The sequence below is a fragment of the Parasteatoda tepidariorum genome, chromosome 6 (genome assembly GCF_043381705.1).
Source record: "Parasteatoda tepidariorum isolate YZ-2023 chromosome 6, CAS_Ptep_4.0, whole genome shotgun sequence".
In the NCBI taxonomy this organism is placed as follows: Eukaryota; Metazoa; Arthropoda; class Arachnida; order Araneae; family Theridiidae; genus Parasteatoda; species Parasteatoda tepidariorum.
Window position 1 is genome coordinate 2,882,881 of NC_092209.1, and position 10,707 is coordinate 2,893,587.

General features: G+C 27.8%; 1 long non-coding RNA gene across 1 annotated transcript in view; it reads left to right on the top strand.

The window, feature by feature from the left end:
- The window catches only part of LOC139425868 (uncharacterized), a 10,177-nt gene extending 1,129 nt beyond the window's left edge, over nt 1–9,048 (top strand). Inside the window, exon 2 of the long non-coding RNA XR_011636933.1 lies at nt 8,841–9,048. This is a non-coding gene — a long non-coding RNA (uncharacterized lncRNA). The remainder of the gene's footprint in view (nt 1–8,840) is intronic.
- The last annotated feature ends 1,659 nt before the right edge of the window (nt 9,049–10,707 follow it).

Here is a 10,707-nt window from a genome sequence, read left to right on the forward strand (position 1 = left end):
ATTTATTTAGAACTTTACTTAATAAATTAATTGATTCTGTATAAAAGTACTTACATCCAAACTATTCCATCGAGTGGCTTTAGGAATAGCTTATTATAATTAGTTCCTATCTTAAAAATTAAATCAGTGCGAAATCTATATAAACTAGTGGTTTAAATTTTTTTAAAAATGAAATTCAAGGAATGACTGAGAAAAATGGTTACTAATTTAATATGATTTAAATTTATCAGTCTTCTTTAAAAAAAAACTTTTTATAATTTTAATTATTTATGTAAAACCAAAAAATCTGATTGGTACAGGAAAAAACCTTATTGACTAAGTGGGAATTAAAATAAATCATTTTCATTGGAAAGTTAAAATCATTTCTTGTGTCAATAAGTTTACATATAATCGTATTTTCTTTTTCGTATTTTCTTTCTACCTTCATTAATTTTAAGAGTTAAATCTAGAAAACTTGCTGAAGAAATTGAAATATTAATTTTATTAAGAATTAATTCACTTGGATAAATTGGTTTAGCTAAAATATCAAAATCGTTAAAATTAATAGCCAAAAGATCATCTATAAATCTGAGAAAGAAGGAATCTGTAGGAATTTGTTTTTGCTATTTTATCATAAAATGCGTGTACAGAAAAACAATTTAAAGAATATTTTAATAATAAGATATAAATTAATTAAAGCTTTAATTTTTTTACCAAAGTGGGATTAAAAGTTTTTAAAAATAACGATTTTTTTTATTTATTTTATGTAAAAATATCAATTTGTCTATATTTTCGTATTTTTTTCAATGTTATAAACATCATTTGTTTTTGGATGTAAATTTAAATATTTTTTCTTATTACGTGTTAAAAAAATATATGAATGATTCTTTAGGAAAGGTGAAACTCAAGAATGGTTGAACAAAACTTATAAAGTATTTTTTAAATGCTAATTATTAACAAAATTAATCTACATATATAATCTTGACTATCATATCTTTATACATATTTGGGAATAGAACCTGGAAGTAAGCAATTTCAGCCATTAAATATAATTTATTTTGTTTTTTAAGACAATGTCTTTTTAAGTTATGCTAATATCGACTGATTAGAAATTTTTATTTTCAGTAAAGAATTACAGAAGTTGATTCAATTAATATAGACATTTATATTGATATCAGGGATGGCAAACATAATTTTTTTTATTTCAATAATTTTTTTTTATTGAAATCAGATTATATTAATTTTTTACATTTAACCATCAAAGCCGTCATAGTAAATATTATTTTCAAACACTTTCACAATAAAACTATTCTATATTTCTAACTTAAACTGGTTAAAATTATTATAGAATTATAACAAGTTAATCACAAATACCAACAGCTCCCATGATTAATAAAATCATTGTTACTTCTAGTCAAATACTCCCTCAAATTTGTTAAGACACAGATCAAATTCAATAGTTGCAGTCCCGGGTCGAAATGTTAGAATCTTATAGTCAGACGCACTATAAGATTCTATGTAAAATCTTAATTATCAGGTCATATTATACAGCTTTATTATTTTTACGCGACTGAAACCGGTTTGTACTTGTCTACATTCGTGTATAAATTGGTTAACATTGTAAAATAAATACTAATAGGAAGTGTATAAAAAATCTTTCTCGCGGTTCGTAAAGGGAAAATTATAAAATGTTAATTAACGTGCATAACTTGAAGCCAAAAATAGATTAAAAGACAGGATGTAAGTATTAAAGTATGAGAAAGAGCNTATATATATATATATCAAAGTCATGAAGATAAATCATTGTTATCTAAAGTATACCTCTTACAAGCTTTTTGAAAACTTATCTTGTATAGCTTTAATTGGTTTAAAATTGAAAGAGCAATAGAAAAATATTCATGGAGGAAAAAAGCATTTATTGTTTCAGAGGCAAAAAGAAAAAGAAGAAGAGTTTTCTTACATCTGACTTTATTTAGAAATATCAATCTGTGCAGAGGATTGAATATACATACGGAGGATCAAGTACAAAACAGGAACAAAAATTGCATAATAAGCTGCGAAATGATTAGTATCAATTAAATATACCTTAAATAGTCTATAATATTAAGTGTTATAAAACGTAGAGTGTACTAGATAAGAAATTATCTTCCAGCAAAATAGCATCGTGAGTTATAACTTTCAAAATCCCGAGTTCATTTTATTCTCCATCAAGAGTTTTTATTTTTCATTCAGTTGCATCAGAATGACACTGTATGTTATAAGCGTAGCTGTTGCAGTCATTAACAAATGCCGCTGAATATCAAACATGTTCCAACCTGTCAAACGACTGTTTTTCTCCATTTCCATATAATCCAAAAAGTCCAGCTCGCGTCCACGAATCGTTAATTGCTTCCTGTAGCGAAGAGCCGTTTCCACGTTTCGCATGCAGCTTTTTTGAAGACAATCAACACTAAAAACGATACAAAGAAACCAGACGGATAGTTGCAAGCATACGATTATGAAAACCATATTGAGGTCATCATGTTTTGCAGAACGAGTGACGAGCAGAACGGTGGTGAAAACATCGATGGTGATTTTGCAGAAAATGACTAGAATGGGAAAGGACATGAGGCGCTCGAGGATTTGTACGGCTTGAATTTGCTGTTCACATTGCAGCCATGACTGGTCAGCCCTCGACATTTTCCAACGTTCAACAATCGAAAGGCAGCAGAGGCAGTACAGGGCAGCTGTCACGAAGAACAAAAAGTAAGCAGTGTAACTCGTCGCAGCAGATGCCACGAAATTTATTATCCAACCGTGTGGAACACCAGACAGAACAGAAAGTGTTTCGCACGAGGAATCGTCGAAATTCTTATAAAAAGTGTATTTCACCAAATCTTGTAAGACATGAGCAAAAGCGGGGCACAAAAATATGCTCGCAGTAATCGTCCACCCTATGGAACGCCTCTCCATCTTCTTTAACTCAACATTAGTCAATGACTTAATGAAAGCGTAAATTTTATTTCGCTGTAGATATAAGGACCACCATATAAACTGAACCAGGATGTCTGACATCAGCATTATAAAATACAGGCTTCCGGATATTTGTTTAGTTGTTAAACAAATGATTATTTTTGTACCCGATAGTAGCCTTACAGAATGAAAAACAGCAGCCACCAGAAATCGAAGGGGGCAACTAGATTTTATTTTAATGCCGATGAGTAAAAATAGATAACAAACTAATTTATGCGTTGGTCCTTTAAAATCTCCGTTTTGTCTGCACATTTTTCTAAAATTTTATTCCTTTTTACTGAAATATTGCGTATCTTATCAATCGTAACAGAAAATAAGCGTCGTGGTTTATTAGGTATAGATATTTCTAAGAGCAAATTGTAAATTTGTCTATTATGTCCAAGAAGTCAATGCTGCAAAAAACAATCAGTAAGAAATTCAACCAAATTCGCGTGACGTAATCAGTTTTGTAGAAAAGGTGAAGTTAATCCGTTGACTTATTTTTTGTAACTCAAAGCAGAAAAAATAATCTCCCTTTCATACTATTAAAATCTGCTGTGTTATTCTTTTCCTTTCTTTTTTATTCTGAAACTATGAAATATGCGCTATGCTTCTAAATATGTCCGATGATTAAGATCAAAGATCTGAATAGACTTTGTTTAAGGTAAGCAATAAAGAATTAAAGCTTTTTGAGAGGTTTTTTAGAAGTTTAGAACTAATAGAGATACATTAAAAAATATAATTAGCTCTTTCGTCAAACAATAAGGTGGCTTACTATCAATGCGAAGAAACAGAGACCTTTTTTCAGCGAGCTAGAACTCTTCAAAGATAATAGGAATAAAACTGAAAAATATATTTCACTCCTCCATCGTAGAACAGGGTATCACACAATTTGGAATAATGCTTAAAAAGTGGTTCCATTTTTAAAACCTTTCTTACGATTAATTTTTTTTTCCAATCATTTTTATGGTATTAGGAATATTTGAATAAATGTTGACATACAAAACAATACTTATGTAAATATTTAGTCATAATATTTAACTCTTACAAAAAAGCTGATTTATTATTGATTAAAGTAAAGTTAAACAGGTTGTTAGCGAAGTCTTGGCTGAAAGGAAGGCATTACAAATAGGCTGTTTATCGTTTTGCGAGCATGATTCAGTCGATCGTATTATGGAACCGATTATTTATCAATCTTTCCTCAATAAATTTGTTAGTTAAATTACTTATATATGAATAACTGAAACTGTAGTAACAGTTCAAATGATCTAAATTTTTTGTCACCGTCTCAGTTCGGTCAAGTAATCGCTGAATTAAAAGTAAACATATTTATGTAAGCATTAAACTAATATTTCTTACTTTTACTATTTACATAACTTTTACCGACTCAAAAGTAGGTAAAAAATCAGGCCTAAACTATTGAACATATAATGACCAGATGTAGGAAATGAATTATTTTTGTATTAGTTATAGTTGTAAAAGTTATTGAATATCGTTAAAAATTATTATAAAATATTCCTTAGGGTATGATATGCTTCTTTGTAAGCATATAATGATATATTTCATAAATCTGTTGATTTTATATAGATAAATAATTTTATTTTAAACATAACTACTTTTTTTGTATTAAATGTAAACAGAAAATAAAGAACCTTTTTTTCTAATTTAATTTGATTTTTGTAGTGATAAAGTAGGCGGAGAAAAAAAATGTGCCCGTCTGAGTAAATTTTTCTGATAAAAAGCCATGAAATCGATAGCAATCGAAGATAGCAAAGTAAATCAAAAGAATAAATGTTTCAAATATTTGTGGAAGCCGCTTTATCGCATTAAATTATTCCAATAGATATGCCTTGAAGAAGACTATTGGATTTTCCCATTTATAGTTTTCTCTTTATATTATTTTATTTTATTTTATTATTTGTGTCTATATATATATATATATAAACACAAAGAAGAATTATAAAATAAAATAAAAATTGTTTTTGATGGGCTAACGTAAAGGTTTTCTTCAGGACGCCTTCCTTTACCATGGTAATTGTGATATTTCTAAATAAGGAATAAATATCCTATGATGAAAATTACACTTTATAATGCATCTATATCGCTGAAAAAGAAAGCAGAAAACAAACTTACCGACTTGAAAAAATGCCATAAGATAGATATACTAATCGAACAGTTAAAAAAAAATTCACTAAGAAGAAAACAATAAAAAAACAATGCTTATAGCTTAAATCGTTCAAAATAGCTTAAAAGTATATTTGGAAGAAAAAATATGAAGCAAATTATATTTCAGTGCTGCCATCTGGAAAATTTAAGTAACAAAACCATTAATAGGAATTAAAAAAAATTAATTAATAATAAAAAAGAAGAAGAAATTAAAATTTAAATGAAAATTAATTAAGAAATTAAGTTGCGAATAAACATTTAAATAGGTAATCGTTGTAGAGTTAACTGTTAAAAAACACTTTTCACGTGATACAGGAAACTTTCATTTTTAAAGAATATTCATTTTAACATCTTATGTGAGATTTTTATTCTGGACATAGCCAAAATGCGCATTTAAAAAAGTGGAGGTAGTATTTGGTTTCATTCTTCAAACTATTTCTATGAGTATCTTTCTTTATTCTTTCTTTTTTTTAAAAAAAAAAGGATAAACTGATTGGTGTTATCCATTTGCATAAATTACTTACTACAACTCCCAAAATTTGTCTTTTTAGAAAAGCTTTAAAAGTCAATAAGTCAATAGTCCTGAAGCAACCATTATATTCTTCATTATTTAAATACATAATGGACATAATAAGTGATACTTCTAAATTATAACTTTCTATTAGCTGCATAGTTTATTGAAATACTCATGTTTTTCAAATGTTTTTCTTCCTGTTCAGTTTATTTTATTTATTAATATATTTTAAACATCAAATAATAAATAACGTACATTAATTACTTTTATAAGAGAAAACTTCAAAATCAATTAGAGGACATAATGACAGCTATAATAACCAGTTATAAATTGTACTTTATAAAAATATGTTTAATTTCAATCTATGATTTTCTTCTATTAAAAAAAGTGATTTCAATCAACGATTTTTTTAAACAAATTGATTTGCTTTAAATTACAATTTTAATCATGATTTAAATCGAGTTATTGAATATATGGGTGATTCTCACGAAATGTGACAATTCACAGTCTCTTGCTGCAAGATCTAATACTGTACTATTAAAAGAACTTTTTTCAAAAATTTTAATAAATAGCATTGCTGTTAGTATTTTAAAATGACCTTGTACTAGCATTGGCTGTTTTGTATGTTTAAAAAATTTAATTGAATTTCAAAATGTCATTTTCCTGATATGTCCTAAACAATATTTCCAATAATAACTAGCTTCAGAACATCCCATAAATTTCTCAATATCTAATTTTTTTTATCTTATCCTATGTAAGCATTTCTAGAATATATGCGGAGGATATTATTTACAAAAAACTTTGCAAAAAATAATTTTTTCCGTCAAAAATTTGTTTGTCACAAGAAAATCTGTCATTTTCCTGGCTACTGTTATTTAGCCATTTATAACCAAAATAGATAGCACCAGCAATCAGTATCTTATGTTAATAGATTGATTAGAATACCATCCTATCTGAACATGCCTCATTGCATGAATAAAGTACCAACTTTCTGGTTCAAAACCTATTTTAAAAATTTTTTCAAGGTGAGTAGGTCTTTATGTCATCATTTTTCTGTCTTCTTGAAATCATTATAACATGAACTACATAGATTTTTCTGAGTTATTTCAAGAAATCCTGTTGTTTTCAGCGGAATGTAAACATCTTAGGACGAAATGTTAAATTAAAGTAAAGTTAAATGCTATAAAATGGCAAATTTCCATTATCTTGGCTTATTAATGCCAGGACATTGAAACAGTTACTAGAAATTTTTTAAACAGTTGAATGCAAAGAGAGAGAGAGAGAGCAAATATTAACCTAATACCAAGTTTATCTAAGATTGTAATATGCTTGAATGTAATCAAAGTTTTTTTTTTTAATTCAATGATTGATTATTATACATAATTTTATTCTGTACATATCAGCAACAAAAACATTTTTGATTCTTTCTACAGTGGATAAAAGAATTAATTTAAGCAATTTATGGTCCACCTAACTCAAAGGCTTAAGTTGAGTTACTTACTATTAGCTTAAAATAATTGTTTTTTTTTAACTTCTAAGCTAATATGTCATTTTCCTGCATTCAAAATTTGGTGAATTTCTATTTTATTATTTTCTTCAGCAAATGTCAATAAACTACACTGCTATCTGTAAGATATTGATAAATACTGTAATTTTGTATAATAAATATACAAAAAAAAATTTTAGATTATTTTGAAGACTTTAAATTTGAAGATATCTTTTGTTCCGAATTGTAATGTTTCAAAAGAATCGATCCTAATTTATATTTAGGGCAGCGAGAGGAAACTTAAGAATAATGTTTGGGTCGATAAAACAGATCAGATGCATATTATCATTCAACTATTTCTGCAGAAAATACGATATTTTCTCCCGACAGTAACACATTCTTTACTTGATTAAACTTATTGTGAATTTCAAAACCTAAAATAGTTGCTAAAATAAGAACATTTTACTTAGATTTTTCCTTTATCGATTACCACTCTTCAGTGATAGTTACAGCATGATCACTTGCATGCAGTGAACGTGTTAAATAACATTTTATAGATATCTGAATAAGAACAAGTACTCAGCTGTAATGTACCCAGCCATACGGTCTCGAAGTAATGGTTAGTGTATAAAAGAGAAAGCAAAAAATACTGATGTAGTTGCTACATTTGTGCTTGCTATTGAAGAATAGCATTTTTATTTTTTGCCGGGACAATTTAACAAAATACGCATTTTGAGATGAGTTCACTATCTCAAATACACATTTTTAGTTCGACCCATTTCTGAAATACTCATTTTGAGCTTAGCTAAGTCCATATTCTTAAATGCACATTTTGAGCTAAGTCCATCTTTTAAGCGCGCATTTTGAGCTTGGTTCATTTTCATTTTGAGCTAGGTTCATTTTCTTAAAAGCGCATTTCGAGATAGGTCTATTTTGTTAAATACGCAGTTTTGTGCTCAGTCCATTCTCTTAAATATGCGTTTTGAACTATATCAAATTTCTAAGATACGCATTTTAAGATTTATCTATTTTTTTGAACACGTATTTTGATCTGAATTCAGAACATAGTTTACAGTTGATCTGTTGAGCAAACCGTGAGCATTTGTTGAGCATAAAATGGAATTGTATTTGGTAAAAAGATGTTATAAGTTAGGCTGCCAAAAAAGTGTTCTCATACATACGGTGACAGAATTTTAAAATTTTTGATATCTACTTATTTCTTATTGATTCATATTTATATAATTAAACAAAAACTAAATCGAATGAACAATAATATTTAGATTTGAGTTGATTTGATAATGAAATGACATTTTTGGTCTAAATAGTGGCAAGCGCTAGACAGATACAAAAAGAGCAAAATGCAGCATGCAATTCCCTGTGTTTTCTACCACCTTTTCGCTGTTCCTTAGATTAATTGCTTCGGTAGACATGAATCTATGATAATATGAACATTAATTAAATAATCTTTTCCAATATCTTTGCTTGGTATCACTGTTTTTCACGTGATAAACAGCATTACGAATCCATAATTTTTTGTTTTGTAATCTGAGAACTACTAGTTGTTCCGTTAGAAAAAAGAAGGTTTTGCCATTTCAAAATGCTATTCTAACGGAAACTCCACGAATGCGAACGGGATAATCGTTTTCATTATTGAGTGCATTTCTCCTTACACCTTTCTACAAAATTTAATTCCGTTTTTTCCAGAGATGATGCCATCTGAAGTTTGATGCAGATATTGTTGATGTGCCATAATTCATTGGATGGTTTATCAACTGACTTCATATAATTGGGAACAGACGTCGCCTATATCTTATAAGAAATGTCACTTAAATGAAGCAATATTGAAAAATTGTAAATATTTGATAACTTTTTAAGTAAAAACTGATTAATTAAAATATATTTCTTAATAATATTAAGTTGCTCTGTTATGGCTTATTTATGAGGAGTGCAAAAAATTTAACACCATTTTATGACGAAATCGAATGAAAAGTTTTGAAAAAATATTAATTTTATTCTTTAAAACACGCCTATGGAAATGATTGAGAATAAAATTACTTTTACTTTTCCTCTTAAATTTTATCTCTCTAAAAATCAGTGTCATCTAATGATTGATATTCTTGGCAGAAATTTATCCATGAAACTTTTGTCTCTATCAGTTCGATTCAATCATGAAAAGCAAGAAAAAGGATAAAATTGATAAGACTTTATCGGCGATGAAACAATGAATGCATACCCGTGCAATCTAATTGCAAATTTGTGAGTTTTTCTTGCATGGAATGAGCTATTCGCCTGTAACACAAAACTATTGCTGATTTATTACAAAAAACCAGTGTTACATCAAAGACAGAAAGAGCTATACGCAACTTTTTTCCTACCTACTGTGTAATATGTGCACAATTGATATCAAAATAATTGTTTTTAACTGTCATAGATTTAAAGATAGTACTCAATCTGCTTTTGATGACAGATAAGATTCTGCCTTTGTTGCATAACAATTATTTTAACGCTACACATGTTAAGCATGTAAATGCCAAATTATGCTGAAAATTTCATCGAATAACATATAAGAGACACCGATTATTTCCCGAGGATTATACAGCTGCTGAAAATACAGCAGACCAACACTCAGAGATAAATATTTAATTGAATATTGTAAATATTGCTTATAATACTAGAAAGATTTTAGTGAGTTTTAGTTTTATTTATGATAGGAAAATTTTATAAAAAATATTAAATATTTGATGGTATGGATTAATTTTGCAGTTTTAATGAATATTCGAGGGGGTTGTTGGTTATCTCATCTCCTTCTAAGAAAAGAACATAAGTCAAACATTCAAAAAATGGTATAACTAGGTAATTGTCCTAGAGGTGTAACGTGTACAAAGGTCGAAAAATATATGCTGAATATATAAACTAAAAACATTTTCAAAAAAAATTAAAGTCATTTTAAATGAATTTAAACTATTTAACTACAAAAAAATTAAATTTTTTGTATGTTTGGGAAAGAAAACAGATTTGAATGAAAGTATGTATAGTTTGAGAAACTTGCATGAAAAACTGTAAATGAAATGAAATTTCACAACAATTAATCCGTTGGTTTGTTAAATATCGTGACGCAGCTGTTTTGGAAAACGTGGTTTCGTGATATGTTATATTTATTATAACGATTTGACGATTTGTAATGCCATAATAAGCACTACATATTTCCTAGCTTTTAAAGTTTCTTTAATGTCTTGAATTAATTTTTTTGTGAGTCTTAATCAAATTTTAATTAAATTAAACCAATTATTTAATTTTTATTACATTAATATAGAAAGTTAATAAAAATATTTTATTCTTTTCTTAACAATCAATGTAACGGCTGACTTTTTATTTCAATGCAATTGTAAAACTCATTAACTCACTGTCGCGACAAAGTAGGAAACGAAATCTATTTATAACCTATGATTCTTTATTTCTCTTACCACAAATATGTTTCAGTTAGAGGGTTATATTAACTCTCACAATCTTTTTGACAATTCGCTTTCGCCAAATTATTTTCAAATTTAATATTGGTTAAGGGGGCTGGTTT